General features: G+C 35.8%; 1 long non-coding RNA gene and 1 pseudogene across 2 annotated transcripts; both read left to right on the plus strand.

Annotated features, from left to right (window-relative positions):
- The first annotated feature begins 438 nt into the window (after positions 1-438).
- On the plus strand, positions 439-13,194 carry LOC124079880 (uncharacterized). Of its 2 annotated transcripts, XR_006847500.2 has the most exons (4): positions 439-993; positions 9,067-9,801; positions 9,899-10,025; positions 12,374-13,194. It is a non-coding gene; the product is annotated as an uncharacterized LOC124079880 (long non-coding RNA). The 2 variants fall into 2 exon arrangements; XR_006847497.2 differs by lacking the exon at positions 12,374-13,194 and having other exon boundaries at positions 9,899-10,254.
- LOC131423406 (10 kDa heat shock protein, mitochondrial-like) lies at positions 7,186-8,709 on the plus strand (annotated as a pseudogene).
- Positions 13,195-16,864: the final 3,670 nt, after the last annotated feature.

The raw sequence follows: 16,864 nt of genomic DNA on the forward strand, positions 1-16,864 counted from the left end.
TTCCTCGGGAGAAAGTGACGCACTGAAGAGTAGGAAATGGGGCTTGAGCAAGCTCACTTCATGCTCAACAAAGCCTAACATCATTTTAGTGTACAACTTGAGTTATGTGTGTGCTTTTAATAAACCGATCCTTACAAAAAATAAATAGATTTGTTCTGCTTAAACTGGCATACAAAGGGCTTGGAGGGGGAAAAAAAAAGAATCTCTAACACCTCTTGGAGATTTGGAAGGTAACTTCACACTCCAGCTTCAAGTCAGGAACGTGTGATAGCACTTTGACAGGAAGTAAGTGGATTCTGTCCCAGACCTTGGGAGGAGCCTGGAGCGCAGTGGTGGAGGTCTAAGGCCAGGAGCTTCCCGCCCAGCAGGGGGTAGCCAAGCGCTGGTAACTGGAAAGGAATTCAACACTCAAATCCTCCCGCCCGCCAGCAGCACAGCTCTGAGATTCTAGAAGTAGAGTTTAGATTTCCCTCACCAACGCTTAGATTATTTGCTTCAAAAGGAGCCGCTCACCTGGGGCCTTCGCCTGAGACCTGGAACCTACCTACGTGATGCATCCTTTGGAAAGGGATCCAAGAAAGAGGGGAAGAAAAGTGCATTTACCTGTCCAAGGCTGGGAATGAAAATGGGTGGGTCGGAGGCCAGCCAGGTTTTACTTTCCCTTCTCTTTCTTTTTCCTCTCTCTCTCTCTCTCTCTCTCTCTCTCTCTCTCTCTCTCTCTCTCTCTCTGTGGGCAGAGGCCAGGTTCCCTGGGGAAGGATGGACAGAGAGACAGCTCCAGCTTGCTGCCCTGGATGTGTGTGTGTGTGTATGTTTGGCCAGGAGGGAGCCCCCACAATCTCCCCTGAGAGAACCTAGGAGGCTGCAGGTGAGCCCCAGGACAGGTGATTAGAAGGTGAGGCCCCGGCAGAGGAGACTTAAGGGTGACTTCTGGGCTGCTGGGGGAGAAGGAAATGCCAAGCCAAGAATTCTCCTGGAAGAAGCAGAACGGAGGTGAGCCTGGGACAGGTCACTGTAGAAAAAAATGTTTTGAAGGAAGTCCCTGCTCCTCACTGTCTGCTGCAACGGGAGCTTGAGCCTGTGTCACTGCCCTGCCCACCCAGAACATTCAGGCCCCAGGTTTCACCACGGCTTCACCTTGTTGCTTTCTATTCAGGCCATTCTCAGTGGTTGATGCTGCTTTTCTTTGTTCTGCTTTCTTTCTCCCAGTGCAGTGAACCCTTACATTATGGGTTTCTGTTGTAGTTCTAACCTCTAATACACAACCATTACATCTTATCTCGTCTTCTAAATTACTCTAAAATCCAATTATAAAACCCTCTCTCCTTCAGGAGCACACAACTTGCCACATTACTGAAATGCTGGGCCGCTCTTTTGTTTTTCTAAATTAATAATAACTACCATTTTCCGTCTGCTCTTACCATGGGACTCTGTTCTATCACCACACAAGCTTTCCCAAATGCATATTATGATTCTTTTTTGTATCTTTCTTTGGGCTGAGAAAAGAGCTAAGGATGATTTTCCAAATATTCATAAACGATCTGTCAGTTGGTATCAGAACGTTTGAAATTCTACCATCCTTAAAGAAGAAAAGCGTTTTCAAGTCAGTTGAAATGAAAATTAAATCTGTTAAAATTTCCCGATGGCTTTGCTTTGTCGATGTAGAAGGAAACCCAACAGTTTTAAGGTTTTAAAATGTTCGAATGGATTTTTTTTTTGTCTGTTAGTTATAATTTCTGTGGATTAAAAACTCCCAGTCCTACGGAGATTTTAAAAACACAAATGAGTTTTAATCCGACACTCATTGTGAGTTTCTTTGAGTCGAAAGGAGGGAGGAATTCAACTTCTATAACCTATAGAAATATTTCAGTAAAAATGAACATGCCAAAAATCACTTTAGGGAAAACTTCAAAACTACTGAACACATCACATCCACACACACTTTTTTTCTAGCAGAGATATTAGAGGTGTTTATAATAGAAAGTCAATTTTAGGAAAATATGGTAAATTCAAATCTGTTTTAGAAAAAGAAAGCTGATGTTCGTCAGTGTTTTAGAATCAGGCATGAAGTTGAACTGCGATTGCTTTTTTTTTTTAACTTCCAAATTCCTTTAGTCTTGTGGAAAAGTACATTTGACATACCTAAGGCATCTGATTATGCAGTTAACAAAATGTGCTTGAAAGGCAATTATTAAAAATCTGGATACAGTTAATGATCCACTCTCCTTTTATATTCACGAACTTGGGTGTGTTCAGCGGAGTTCTTCCTTGTAAAGTTCGTACTTGTGAGCTTATTCTCGGGCTTTGGCTGTTTAGGCTAAATATGTTACCAAATGTTGAGAAGACTGGAAAGGTCTGAAAGTGCACATTAAGTTTCAAACAAGAATTTAAATAATAACATCTCTCTTTTAGGTATTTTGTATATTTATTATGCCCAAAGTTAAATCTTTATCTCTGTAAATATTAAAACATCTAAAGCCAGGTTTTCTTTAATAAATCAGCTCTGCTGAAGAGTTTTCAGAGGCCAAAGAAGAGGCCAAAGGAGAAGATGGATAGCATGTACTTGGAATGTATAGGCTAAGAGAGATGAACCAGAGGACACACTGATCACAACATAATGTAATCAGCCCATAATTTAAGATATAGAGGAATCTAATTGTTATCATGAGCAACAACTCAGGGAAATGGAGATCAGGAGAAAGGAAATCACAAATTATATAAAAAACAAAAATTGTAGTTTCTCATTCTTACAGAAATTATATATTACAGTAATTATATATTGCTGTAATTATACCTGTGCAAATATAGACTGCATGCTGTATGTTCTTTTTAGTTGTATTAAACAAATACACTCTATAATCTTAATTTAATTATGATGGAAGCATAATAACATTATTTAACAAATGTTCCTACGTTTCCTTTCCTCCTTCCCTTTTTTCCTCTTTTTAACTCTTTCTTCCCATTTTGTTGGTTTGTTTTTCACTTTTTAATGAAAATTAGAATACATGGCCAGAGTTATTATTGTTCTCAGCTTGATGGTCACTGTTAGTTTTGTTGGATAGAATCTCTCATAACTTATACATTACTTCAAAGTGGAAATGTTTTAAGAATTGACACAATCCGCTTTGCTTAGAAATATTTATGCCCAAGCATGCTACCAATATGTTCTTTGAGGTTCTCTTATCTTTTCATGCCTAAATTTTAATTAGTTTCTAACAAATAAGTCAGCCTTTTACCATTTTGATAAAGCAGATTCAAATCCACGCAAGTCAAATATATGGGTGGTCTTTGCAGAATTGATTTTTCTTTTTTTCTAAAGTACACAGTGCATTTTCTACCATGTGTGAGTATTGCATAGCAAACTTCAAAAGAAACATTTTAAATTGATATTGATTTTGCATATTATATGGGGGGCTCCATTTTTTTAAAGAAAGTATTAAGATTTTTTGCGACTCGTCGGCAGATGAACAGATGGACTATGTGATCTCTAAATTCTTTAAAATAACCGGTTACTTAAACTATTAAACAAATCACAAGTGACTGTATAATACATGACATTTAAGAAAGAGTATCTTGAAGATAAACCACAATTTCCTAATTTATAAGTCACCCAAGCAGGTCTTTAAGGCTTTCTGTCGATTTGGAGATAGACCAGGTCTTGGGCCACAAGAGCACCATTTAGGGTGCTGTAGAAATATAATAAATTACTCTTTAGTGCCCTAGAGCCCTGGAAGAGTCTACACAGCTTCCAGGAACATTAAACACCTGGTGAGTAACTCAGACAGGAGGATGGCCTGATTGAAGGTGTCACAGCATGTCTCAATTGTGATTTTAAAGAGCAAGATGAGACAGTGTATCAGGGCCTCTCTTCTCTTCTCCTCCATGTTTCCAGGGGACTGAGCCCCTCCCTGCAGTGCTGAAGCACTGGAGATTATTATGGTCTTAAAAGCAAAAGCCTGTAATTTAAAGTCATAACACCACCTTTAAAACGGAGATTGAAATACAGTAATATGAAATACATAAGGCATCAAGATGTAGCAAATGTCTCCTCCCATTAGATTTCTATATTTATAAGGGGGCAGTAATATGAAGTTTATTTTCCATATTGATTGTGTAGCTTCTCTATTTAAAACCAAGCAAGTACCACAAGACCCAAATGCTTTTTAATGCCTACTAAAGAAAAACTTCCTTGTCCTAAATGATAAGTTAAAATAAAATAAAAGTTAAAAGCTTAGAAAAGAAGGCTCCAACTTTTTAAGATATCAAATATTACTTAGAAAACAGTATCTTGATCAGCTGGATATAAATGAACATATGGATTGTATTTACCCTAATATACCAATGGTTTACCATGACATTAAAAGAAAAAAAAAATATTAAGTACAGAAAGACTCCCCATAGCCACATACTTGACTTTGAAAACAAAGGAGCTCAAGACATTCAGCAAACTCAAAGCATCCTTTTCCTCACCTTTAAAAATCATATTTATATATGTATTTTGTTTGACATTTCAAAGCTTTTTCATGATCCTATGTATTGATTTGGAAACACCAGTTTTAAATATTGAACAATGGTGAAATAAAAAATTTTAATTAGTTAACCATGAGAGTAAAAAATACTATATGGAAAATGATTCTACTTTTACAAGGAAGGAAATGTCACAGGGCCTTTGAATTGGTGGGGGAGGAGGGATATCCTTGCAACAGTGCCTACTGGAAATTACTAGAAATAAATCTTTTTTTTTTTTGAAATAAAGTTCAAGGTAACATTTAAGTGAATAATTATTTACCATTTTGTTAAATGCTGGTGTGGATGGCCGGCATCATCTATTAGTACTAATGCTTTTTCTGCTTAGAATGGCTCATTAGTTTCTTTGTAGGCTGCACTGGTTTTAAGATTCAAATTCAAAATCTCCTCTGATTTTGCTGTTCCGTTTCTGGCAGCCGGCCAGCAGCAGATATGCATAATATTTCACTGTTAGACCTTGCAAACATTATATCCTGCTGTGCTAAAGAAAACATTGTGTTTCTTACCACATGAAAATAATCCATCACTTTTCAATCAGCACACAAAAAAAGCTCTACCTGTTTTTTCCATCAGACTCAAGAAAAATTAATGGCCCCAATGTGAAAGGTGGACCCTCCATCCATGATCCATTAAAGTACAAACTAATCAAAATATATCTAGCATCTGATTTGCTAAGCAAGATGGAACAAAAGAGGTGTGATGAAAAAAATAGATCCTTCTAAGACCCATACAACCTTATTCTATCAGTATTAACCTTATTTATTTTAAATATGGGAGGACATAAATAAAAGATCATGAAATGAATCCATTGAATTCAATCAATTCAAGTAGACGCTATTTATCTAAAAGAGATGGCTAAAGAAACCTACTGTGGACTGGAGGAAAATTTTTTAGTGGACATGTTTTTAAAAAATAAAGATAGCAATTCCTGGTGCCAAAAATAAATAAATAATACACAAATAAAGAAAGGTTATGAATTCCCCCAGTGGGTCACAAGATAATATATTAAAATCAAAGTTTTCTTTGAGAGTAAAAATACCAGTATTTTGTCAACTTATTCATGCTTTCAAAAATAATTTCAGGCCTTTTGCAATGCTGATGCCATAGCTACTTTTGAGTGAGACACAAAAGCTCTATGCTTTTTGCAGCAATATCTAATCAGAAAGATTAGTAGTCACTTCAAAGGAGACCCCATTAAAAAATCCATTTGACAACTTTTTAATACTTCCATTGGAGTTGCTTAGATTTCTTTGTTACCCTTGAATTGGGGGAGTTTTTTTCAATCTCTGTCTCTCTCCTCTCCCTACTTACTCTGTTTTGGCATGATTGGCTCTTTTCATTTACTGCACTTAATAGAAGTACAGTAATAAAAATGTAGACCATAGAATGTAGTGCTAATACTAAGAAGGTATACTGGTAGCTGATTTTTTTCACAGGATGTAGATTATGTTTTAGAACTTCATATTTAGAACAAGACACTGTTTTGTGTTTTTTTTTTTTTAAGAAAGAGAGAGAACTTTTTAATATTTATTTTTCAGTTTTCGGTGGACCCAACATCTTTATTTTTTTAATTTTTATATGGTGCTGAGGATCGAACCCAGCACCCTGCGTATGCCAGGAGAGCGTGCTACTGCTTGAGCCACATCCCGAGCCCCAAGACACTGTGTTTTGAACTGGTATTCCAGTTTCTTTTTTCTTTTGTTTCCATCTCCAATTCAAGTTACAGAAGTCCTAAGGTTGGGCTCCCTAAAGCATATTATATTGGCTTCTCAGTCACAGAGTTTCCATTTTGTTGATGTGCATTGAAAGAGAGAATAGCTTTAGAGTTGGAAAGTTCAAAGAAATCCACTATTATGCATGAGAAAACTGAAGCTCGGAGATTTTAGGTGACTTATTCAAGGACACTTAACTTGGAATGGTAGTTCAATCATCAGGAGCCCCTTGCAGTACTTTCTCCACTACTCCAGTGGTTCTTTTTCTACAGTAGTGCTTCTAAAACTGTAATCTTCATGCAAATGACATGGAGATCTTGCGACGTTAATTCAGTAGGTGGAGACAAGTCCACATTTCTAACAAAGTTCAAGGGCATACTGATATTGGCTTTTGCAGAGCACCATTGAAGAATTCTGTCAAATTGTCAGATTGGTTTTATGGTCCTTTGAAGTCTGACCCTGTCTTCTGCTGGCCTGTATGTACACTCGAATATGATTACTTAGATTATTCACTCACTCATTGAGTATGCTTTGAGTGTCCTGATTTTGTCTTCTTTATGTGTCCATTTACTCTGCCTCTTTTCACTTCCTTGCAATTGAATATCTACTCTTTCATTTTCATTTTCTTTTTTCAGTAGCAAACGTAATTCCCAACTTCTTCTTAAAGACTTTCTTGTGATGAAATATAAAATGAGTTTTCCTTCTTCTGATTTTGTCCATCACTCCTTAGGAGCTTAGCAGGTTGATAACTACTTACTAAACAGAGTAACAAAACAAATGCATAACTGAATAAAATGGCAACATTAAGTTATAGGAGAGAAAAACTAAAATTTCTTTTCTTTTGTTTTAATAAAAAAATTTTTCTTGAGTTGTAGATGTACATAATACCTTTATTTTATTTATTTATTTTTTATGTGGTGCTGAGAATTGAACCCAGGACCTCACACATGCTAGGCAAGAGCTCTACCACTGAGCCACAACCCCAGTCCAGAAACTGAAATTTTTGAACTCTGTGGAAAACCTGTGGAATTAATAAAGAGATTTTTCTCCTTTTCTTTTTACTAAATATTATGCAGAAAATAATTCTGAGCCAATTACAGAAAAGGAAACTTAGTAATTTGTAGATTGTTCTAAGTCAAGGATCATAAAACTTATTTTTTTTATTGGTTGTTCAAAACATTACAAAGCTCATGACATATCATCTTTCATACATTTGATTCAAGTGGGTTATGAACTCCCATTTTTACCCCAAATACAAATTGCAGAATCACATCGGTTACACATTCACATTTTTACATAATGCCATATTTGTGACTGTTGTATTATAAAGTCTTAGGTAGTCAATGTTACAGCCAAGAACCATACAGTGGGTCTCCTTGAAGTGGTGGTGAAAGTCATGTCAGGACAAGAATTTAGAAAGTTTCTTCCATTCTGGGACCAAGTATTGGTTGAAGGGAATACAGCCAAAACTGTAACTGTAGGAGGATTATGCTTCTAGAAAAATCTCAAGGAAAAGTATTACAAGCAACACTAGTAGCTGTGAGATCAGTCTCTAAAAGAAATAGTGGAGAGATTCAACCAGTTTGTTTGAAAGATGGAGATAAAGTTCTCCCAGAGTATGTAGGCACCAAAGTAGTTCTAGAAGACAAGCATTATTTTTTATTTAGAGATACTGACATTCTTGGAAAGTATGTAGACTGAAATAAATCACTGTTGAAACAGCATTGTACGATGCTGCCCATTCCACTGAAGTTCTGAAATCTTTCATCATGTAAATAATTTCCATGTCTCTCTTTTATAATAAACTGATGATAATCTAAACTAATGACATTCGTTGTCTCTAAAGTTTAGCTTCCCTGTATTTGTATAAACATTTCCAAATAAAATATGGAAAAGAGAAAAAATATTACAGCAATTGTAGACCATATGATCTGCATAGCAATTAACCGCGTCTATCACTGTAGCAGGAAAGGAGCCATTGGCAGTATGTGAAAAAATATATATGGCAGTGTTCAATATTACCTCATTTACAAAAAGAGGCAGCTGCCAGATTTGGCCTGCCTATAGTAATTTATCAATTGCTATAATAGATTGTACCCTAATATATTCTGAACAAAGAGAGGAATTATCGAATCCACAGTTGTTAATTGTAGCTTAATGAACTCTGAGGAACTGGGCTAGGCCAGGCCAGGGAAGAGTGAAAGTGGGCAAAGCAAGGAATCTAACTGACTTTTTCATAAAAATTACCATTTATGGAAACCCTCCAAATCATATGTCACTCATATCCAATCTCAATTTTCAAAATGCTGCTACACAAAGGTGTGGCCTGTGGGTCATATCATCGGCAGTACCCTGCTTGTTACAAAAGCATCAACTCTGTCCTCAGCTTTGCAGAGTTAACATTAGCAGAGTCCACACTTCAACAACATCTTCAATTGATGCATTTTATAGTGTGAGATTTCTGAAAGTGGTATGTCAATCATCTGCTTCAAAATTATATCAGGGCTGGTAACAATGTGAATTTTGGGCCAATCTAAGATTGATTTCATCAGTGCCACTGGAGATGAGACCACAGATTTTAGAAATTTAGATCTATACTGGAACTTGAATACTATCAATCAGGTCCCAGATTTCTCCATTCTGTCTTTTATCAGGATCTCTCAGCTTCATTTTTCTTCATTTCATTTATTTGTTAATCTCTTAACAGTTTTCTTTTCTCAGCTCTGAGTTTGCTTTTCTTAATATAAAGGTAGCATTCAATTTTTGTTCATTTTTGGTGAGCATTAACATATAAAATGACATGACAGCTATTTTATTATCTTCTCAGATGGTACAAAAGTACCTCTTATGGAGGATACTGAATATGGGAGAAAATTTGGATAAGTCATTTGAAGTACCGAGGATTGCAAAGGCAAGTTTAAATAATAGGGCTATTGCAATGCTTTCTGAGGATTGGGAGATCTATTAACTATGTGGCTTTTTAAATTTTTATTTTATTGCTTAGAATAAACAAGTTTGGGTGGAGGTGAATTGCTCTGTAAATTTGCATAATATTTTCTACTTTTCTTCCATATAGTACTGGCTCTGTAGAAAAAAAAGTAATCTGAGTTTTATTAAGGGGAAAGAATTTTGGAGGAAAAAAAGTGTCACATGATTGTGGGATGTGTAATATAAAGTATCCTCTTTGATACCCATACAACACTTCAGCAAAGCACCCTGTGCTTACTAGGACTCTTTCTTCTTCTTTTTTTTATGGTTTCAGTTTTAAAAAATTTGTTCTAATTAGTTATACATGATAGTAGAATGCATTTTGACACATTGTATACAAATGAAGCATAACTTTTCATTCCTTTGGCGGCACTTGGTGCTGAGTCACATCAGTAGTATAATCATACATGCATATAGGGTAATAATGTCTGTTTCATTCTACCTATTTGTTTGAGGTAAGGGACAGAGTGGAAGAGAACCAAAGGGATGCACAAAGGTGACCTGTGGTGGATGTGCTAGACAAAATGTTTAGAGAATTAGACAAGAGTTGACATCAAGGTGACATCAATCTCTGGTAAGGTTTTATGGCTTCCCCAGCACTTCTGCTCTTAATTTGCACATTTTAAGACACATTTTGCTTCAAAATTATCTACTCCTGCTCTTGTTCTCAGAGATTGTCATTCATTTGGACTGGAGTGAGACTTGGACATGAACATTTTTTTCAAGATCCAAATGAGTGTAAACATGTGCAGCCAAGATTGAGAACTAAAGTGGAAAATCTAACCTAATCCAGACAAGGTACACTGTGACTAGGAAAGTGAAAAAGTATAAACAGATGCAAATTCTTTCACTCTTTTTCTTTCTACCTCCCCTCCTCCTCTTTCTTCTCTTTAGCCCTCTCTCTTCCTCCCTCTCTCTTTCTTTCATCACTAAGTTGATTTTAAACTATTGTCCTTATATAAGCACTCAATATATGTGTTGAGTTCCTAACAAGGAAAGAATAACATTAAACTAATCAATCAGTGCAGATTTGTCTGATTTATTATAATCTCCTTGCTTCTTGATTATTAAAGAATATTCTTGGATAATATAAATTTAGTAGTAATGTATTATAAATATATGTGCATCTGATTTGACAATTATATGAATATATATCAGTCTACATTATGTTTAAATGGCTTTTCTTTTCCAAGTTAGTAAATTTCTCAGAAAACATTATTTTTTTTTCAAGGAGCATTTTTACTATGGTCCAAATTTTAGGGCTTGGGATATTTTAAAAAAATAGTACATTAAAAATGTAGATGTATTGCTAGTGAATATTCTTAAACTTCTCTCTAATATTTCATATCTCAGCATCATAAAGTTTGCAGAAAAAATTGAAGATCAGGTGAGGTTGATGGGTCAGAGATAGCTTGTGTGAAGGAAGGACTCACTGTTAATAAAGGATTCAGTAATGACATAGTTCTGGGGTATCAGCATCAAGTCAGAAAAAAACTGTATATAGGAATGACTAACTCTGCTAAGTCAAAATGTTAGGCTGAAAGTAATAGACAGGATATCACAGTTGTATTCTACAGATAGCGCTCTTCTCATAGTCCCTTCTAAAGTTGGAGAGGAAATTAGAAAGATACCCAAAGTTCTTAATTTAGCACAATATTACTAGTCTGGTTATTTGAAAGATTCTGAGCATCCAAGAGTTTACTACAAGCATATTTACACAGTCACATTTTTATTCAGACAGTTATTCATTAGAGAAAAGTCTTTTACATATAGTTGTTTACATTTCCATGAAGACATTGGTTTTGTGAGTCTATCCTTTTACATAACAATAGATAGCCTTAAGTTAAAAATGTACATTTATATGTTTATATATACATGTATATGTATGTATATGCTCACCAGAGATTAATGTACTATGTTGTAACCATTTCAGACCAAAATCCATCCCAACCAGTCCCTTTAGCACAGATGAAATGCTCAAAAAATTTCAGGTGATTTATTTATCTAACAACTTCATTGAAGTATAGTTGACATTCATAAAACATATATATATATATATATATATATATATATATATATACCAATTATTAATTTAGGCATATGTCCATGCCCATGAAAGCATCATTGCAATTAATATAAGAACCATATCTATCATTCCAAAATTTCCTCATGTTCCTTTGTGATCTCTTTTGTACCTCACTTCCTGGCAGTAACCACTGCTTTGTTTTCTGTTAGTAGAGATCACAGTTGTTTTATCTGGTTTCTATCACTGAGCATAATTAGTTTGAGATTCATCTTTGTTATTTCATGTATCAAGAGTTTATTCTTTTTTCTTGCTGATTAGCATTCCATTGGTTCAACACACAACAGTTTAATCCAATCACTTCTTGAAAGACGTTTTGGTTTCAATTTTTGATGATCACAAATAATATTGTATGCAAGTCTTTTTTTTAAAAAAAAAACTTTTAATTTGTTTTAATAAGTTATATATGACAATAGAATGCATTTATGCACTTTGATATATCATACATAGAATGGGTGTAATTTCTCATTTTTCTGATTCTACATGTTGTAGTATGCAAGTCTTTGCATGGACATTGCTTTCATTCCTGTTTAATACTGGGGAATGGAACATTGCATTGCATGGTAGTTGCATATTTAACGTTTTAGAACTTGCGACACTGTTTTCCAAAGATGTTGGAATGTTTTACATTGGTAAAATGTAATGTGCTACTAGTACTGTTTGTAAATTGCCTTTCTTTCACATCCTCAGTAACACTTCACATGGGTCAGTTTCTTTGTTTTTGTTTTTCAGCTTCATTTTATTGTTGTTGTTTATGTGGTAGGCAAGTGTTCTACCATTGAATCACATCTCCAGCCCCTCGTCAGTATTTTTAATGTTAGCCATTCTAATAGGCATGTATTTACATTTCAGGGAAACTTCAGGAGAGCAATTTTAAAGAATTCCTAGCCAGGGATGTGGGAGAAAAGAAAATGCATTCCTTTTTGGGTTTTCCTTTTTTTTTTTTTCTTCCTCTCTCTCTCTCCTGTCCTAGATATTTCAGGTCCTGAGTTTACTCCAAAACTTTTCTCTGCTCAGCCATGGTGGAAAGAGTTCATTCACCTTTCCCCTTTGACTCTTGCAGACAATCGTGTGCCTTTAAAGGATCTAACAGCAAGAATTAGGAGTGCCCTGGAGGCAAGGTAAAATTTGGCCCATGTAATCAATCATATCTGCTTCACTGAACTGTAATGACCCTGAGTACAGAAGACATCTTCAGTGGGACAGACTCACTGCCATGAAGTCCTTAACATTTTGTGGGTTAGAAAGCAGTTTTTACATTTAGATTCTGCCTTGTTTAGTCATAGTCTACTCTTCTCCTCTTAGGTATAGGTGAGTCTATTGGTGTGTAGTTATGATAGTATATCAAAATATAAATATCAGTAGATCAGAAGATGAGCTGGCCTTTTAAAAAATACGTCTCTGATTCTTCAAGTTAAAGAACAGAATCAATTGCACATAGTCCCCAACATCACAATAGCCACTTACAAACAGTAGATAGTTTTAGTTGCCCTGGATTTCATCAAGATTGATTCCTCCCAAACCAAGTAACGTCAAAGACTTGGAGGTAGATATATGACCTTGAAGAACAATTTCCAGGAGACACAAAGTAAAACAATTTTCTAGTGTCAGCACTAGGGTAAAAGGCTATAATGTTGTCAGACTCACCAAATTATAATAGCAACCAATAAAACTATTACAAATGGCAGCTTAGTAGGGGAAGTCATTTTATCATTGAGCTTTCTGGTTTCTGTTTTTATTGAAGTTCAGATACATACCTTGTATTTTTTGGAACCATGGAGAGGTGATATTAAGTCTGTAAAATCTAGGAACTTCTTTGCATACACTTCCCATACTTTCATATATCATAAAAGAGAAATTGAGGGAAAAATCAGTAGTCAACGTCTACCTTTTAGAAAATGCTTCCTAAATTAGAATATCCATGTGATATAGTGAACATCATAACCTCTAAAAGGACACTTGAGTGTCTACTCTTGACCAAGATGATGGTCTTCTCTTGATGATGGTGATGATGAAGTTGATGATGATGGAGTTGATGATAATACCACTAATGATAATGGCAGCTAACATTCTCAGGGTGCTTACTCTGGGCCAGCTCTCTGCTAAATGCTTTGCATGCATTGTCTCATTTAATCTTTGCAAGGCCCTGTCAGGTTGGTCCTATTATTATCTCCCTTTTACAAGGAAGTTTAGTGAAATAAATTACATAGACTGTATGCCACTTTGTAAGCTCTCTCCATTCTAGTCTTGTCTCTCTGTTACTACAAAAAAAAATTGAGACTTAGCTCTAATAATTATTATTAGCAGAGAAACTGGAGGACAGACAACGTGCAATTTGGTTGGAGGAAGAGCTTGATAGCTCTCAACCTGGATAACAATCAGTTAATGGATGTAGATATCAAGAATAGGGGAGAAAGCTCTTCAAGCAGCAGATCATTATGCAGCAGCTCAGCATGTTTATTAATCATTGTGCACAATTAAAATGCTATTTCATCCCTCTAATTAAAACAAGTAGTTCCCTGAGGCTAGCACCTGAACTAATGAAGCCTGGTTGCCTAAGGATCTCACTCAGGGAAGGGAATTAAACAATGGAGGAAGCAGTATGTTTACCAAGTTGCCCAGACAACGTCAAACTGTATATGACATCATGAGCGAGTGCACCAGTTGACACTCTGATTTTAAAGAGCCAGGGATGCTTCTGGTTTTTAGCAACGGTTGGTCTTAAACACGAACATCATTCCAGTTCTTTTTGGGTTTCATCTTTTGTGCTTACACGTTTTACAATTAATTGGGAAGTTTCTCCCTCCTTGGTATGTGAAATGGGTGTCTTGATGTTTGGAGGGAAGGCATACCAGAGATGGCATGTTGGCCTCTAGGAGGCTTCATGGGTTTCTGAAACTGGTTGATTCTATAAATAAAATGATACAGATAGGTTGAGAAGGTACAGTTAAAAACAGGGGAAAGAGAAATTTGCTGAATGAAAGAAAACCTAGGATACAGTCCCAGCATTACACCTGAACTGAATGACCCTGAATAAGACTCTTAGTTTCTTTATTGTAAATTAGGAGGACTAGGCAAGTTAATTATCAAGTTTTCCTCTAATTTTAAAATTCTATGGTTTGGGAGGAATTTGTGATTAACAAAAAAGTTCAAAGAGTTTTCGTTATATCCCAATTCCCCTATAATTTTGGCTGACTTAAGTCTTGCTTATTTTTCCTTTATAATTCCTGTTCAGTTTACCACCATATCTTTAGTGTCTAACATGATATGAGATGATAGCAGCTACTTTGTTAAATATATGCCTAAAACAAAAACCACGTCGAATCCACAGATCTCAGTAATTCACAAGTTTCAGTACTCTGCTCCAAATATTTGATACAACAAAGGGGAAAAAAAAGCCCTACTATTACATCCTGAATTATTCATCCGGGAAATGGCAAACCTGAGAGTTATGGGAGTGACCTTCATTCAATGGGTCCATCAATCCAGTTTCCTACAATGCTGTGCTTGAAAGCTGTGGTCCCACATCACCTCCACTAGTACCGGGCAAGAAGCCATGGCTCATCCTTCCTGTCTTCTACCTGTTACTTCCTTGTTTCTCATAATTTGCTGGCATCACAGATAAATAGCTATGCTGAGAAATTTGACGAATTTAGGAAGATTGGATTTTAATCTGTGTTTTATGGGTCACAGAGTCTCATGAGAATCTGATAGAGTTTAAAGAACCTTCATTGGAAATTCATTGACACAATGTTGCAAATAACTGTGAGATGTCACAGACCCTGAAAGCTCATCTATGGAGCTCAAATTAAAAGAACCCTTACTTTAAAAGATCATGTGAGAACTTCCAGTGTCCTTTAGATGGCCTATGTCTAGCGACCTCTTGCTTCCCTCTAGAAAGTGAAGAAAGATGGGCTTCCAACCTAAGAGCAGGTCTTTTTGGAAGAGACAGAATCAGTACCAATGTGCATGCCAGTGGAAATGTGTTGTGTGTGTGATGTGGCTGGCGGGCTCCAGAATCCGATGTCATGATTTCAGTTATTACCTCTCCTCCCTGCTTCATTCATAAGCAGGTTTTGTACTCCATGTCTTTATTTTAAACAAAGTTAAAATAGGACCATGGTGTTGGGGGGAGCGTGAGAGTAGAAAATATGCAAATTATAGGAAAAAATTAGAGGGCTTTAATTATCCCTCCTAATCTCAGGGCTCAAAGTCTGTTGGTAACTGGAGGTTGCAAATACTGGTCATAGACTCTAAGAATCTAAGAATTTATATTTTTCTGTTTTGGGGCAATTGGTCACATATCAGACCCACATTCTTCTTTCCAAACTCAAGCTCAGATTCTCTTGTACATCGTAGAAGGAAATATAACTTGGTCAATAAGACATCCAGAAACTAGCAGATATCAGCCAATAACTCAGATTAAGTGGCATGATAATTGGGTTTCCTAAGCATTTTTTTGGTATTAAAACAAGTTAATCAACCATAAAACACAAACTCATCAGAATCCAAGGTCTTATTCAATTAACTTTTGGCCTCAAACACTTAAGTATTTTTTTTTTCTTTCTTTCAAATCATTCTGTCATATTTTGCCAAGAAAGAAAGGATTGTCTGGAGCGGGAAATTCCAAAGATAGAATGAGAGCCAATTCTTTTAAACTGCATTATTTTATCCATAATTATTATTTTTAGTAAAAAAATGAAAACAAAAGTTTTCTTTTTTGCTCAGAAGGGAGCTGAAATCTTGAACTTACAAATTAAAGGAGAGGGACTGGCGTTTTAGAGCTTTTTGTTTGAAGTGACCCTTAGATTCTTACATCATATTTACTCTACAACAATGGATAAACTATAAGTTTTGGAGGCAAAATAACCATTAATATAATACCACCAACACATGATTTTGTGTCTAGCTGCTTTATTTTAAATTGATTTACAGCTTCTTAATATATTTTCTTGGTATTAAGGTCATAGATTTACAGTTAAACTAGGCATCTAGGCAAGTATAAACCTTTACTAGTCCTCAAATTACAACTAAGTTTCCTGGCTCTGAGCCTTTGGAAACAAGGTATGTGCCTTGTTTGTGGAAGAGTTAAAATAAAAGAAGTGCCTTTTTCTTTCTTCTCTTTCTCTTTCTTTATATCAGATGAAACTGGGTTAAAATTCCATATGTCAGGGGCTTGGAATGTCACTCAGTAGTAAAGTGCTTGCCTATCATATACCAGGCCATGGGTTCAATACGCACTACTGAAAAAAAAAATCCCATGTATTGCATATTTAACTATGTGACTCTGGGTAAGTTATTTAATCTATGAGCGACAGTTTCCAGCTGTAAAATGATGAGAAAAATATTCCTCAATGAAATTTCTTGGTATGGAAAGCCTATAAAAAGTCGGTTATTCCTCTGTTCCCTGAATCATCTCTGTATTTTTGTATTGTCACTGTAAATTCAGGGGTAGCAGCAAAGATGTAGAAACTCTCTGGAGGTAGAAGTTAAGAGATCAAGAAAGACAGTGGGTCTGAATTGTGATAGGCAAGGTAAGTTGTCAAGACATAAG

Source organism: Marmota monax, unplaced genomic scaffold (assembly GCF_021218885.2).
Source record: "Marmota monax isolate L192 unplaced genomic scaffold, Marmota_monax_Labrador192_F-V1.1 WCK01_AAM20220418_F8-fsc00015, whole genome shotgun sequence".
Taxonomy (NCBI): Eukaryota; Metazoa; Chordata; class Mammalia; order Rodentia; family Sciuridae; genus Marmota; species Marmota monax.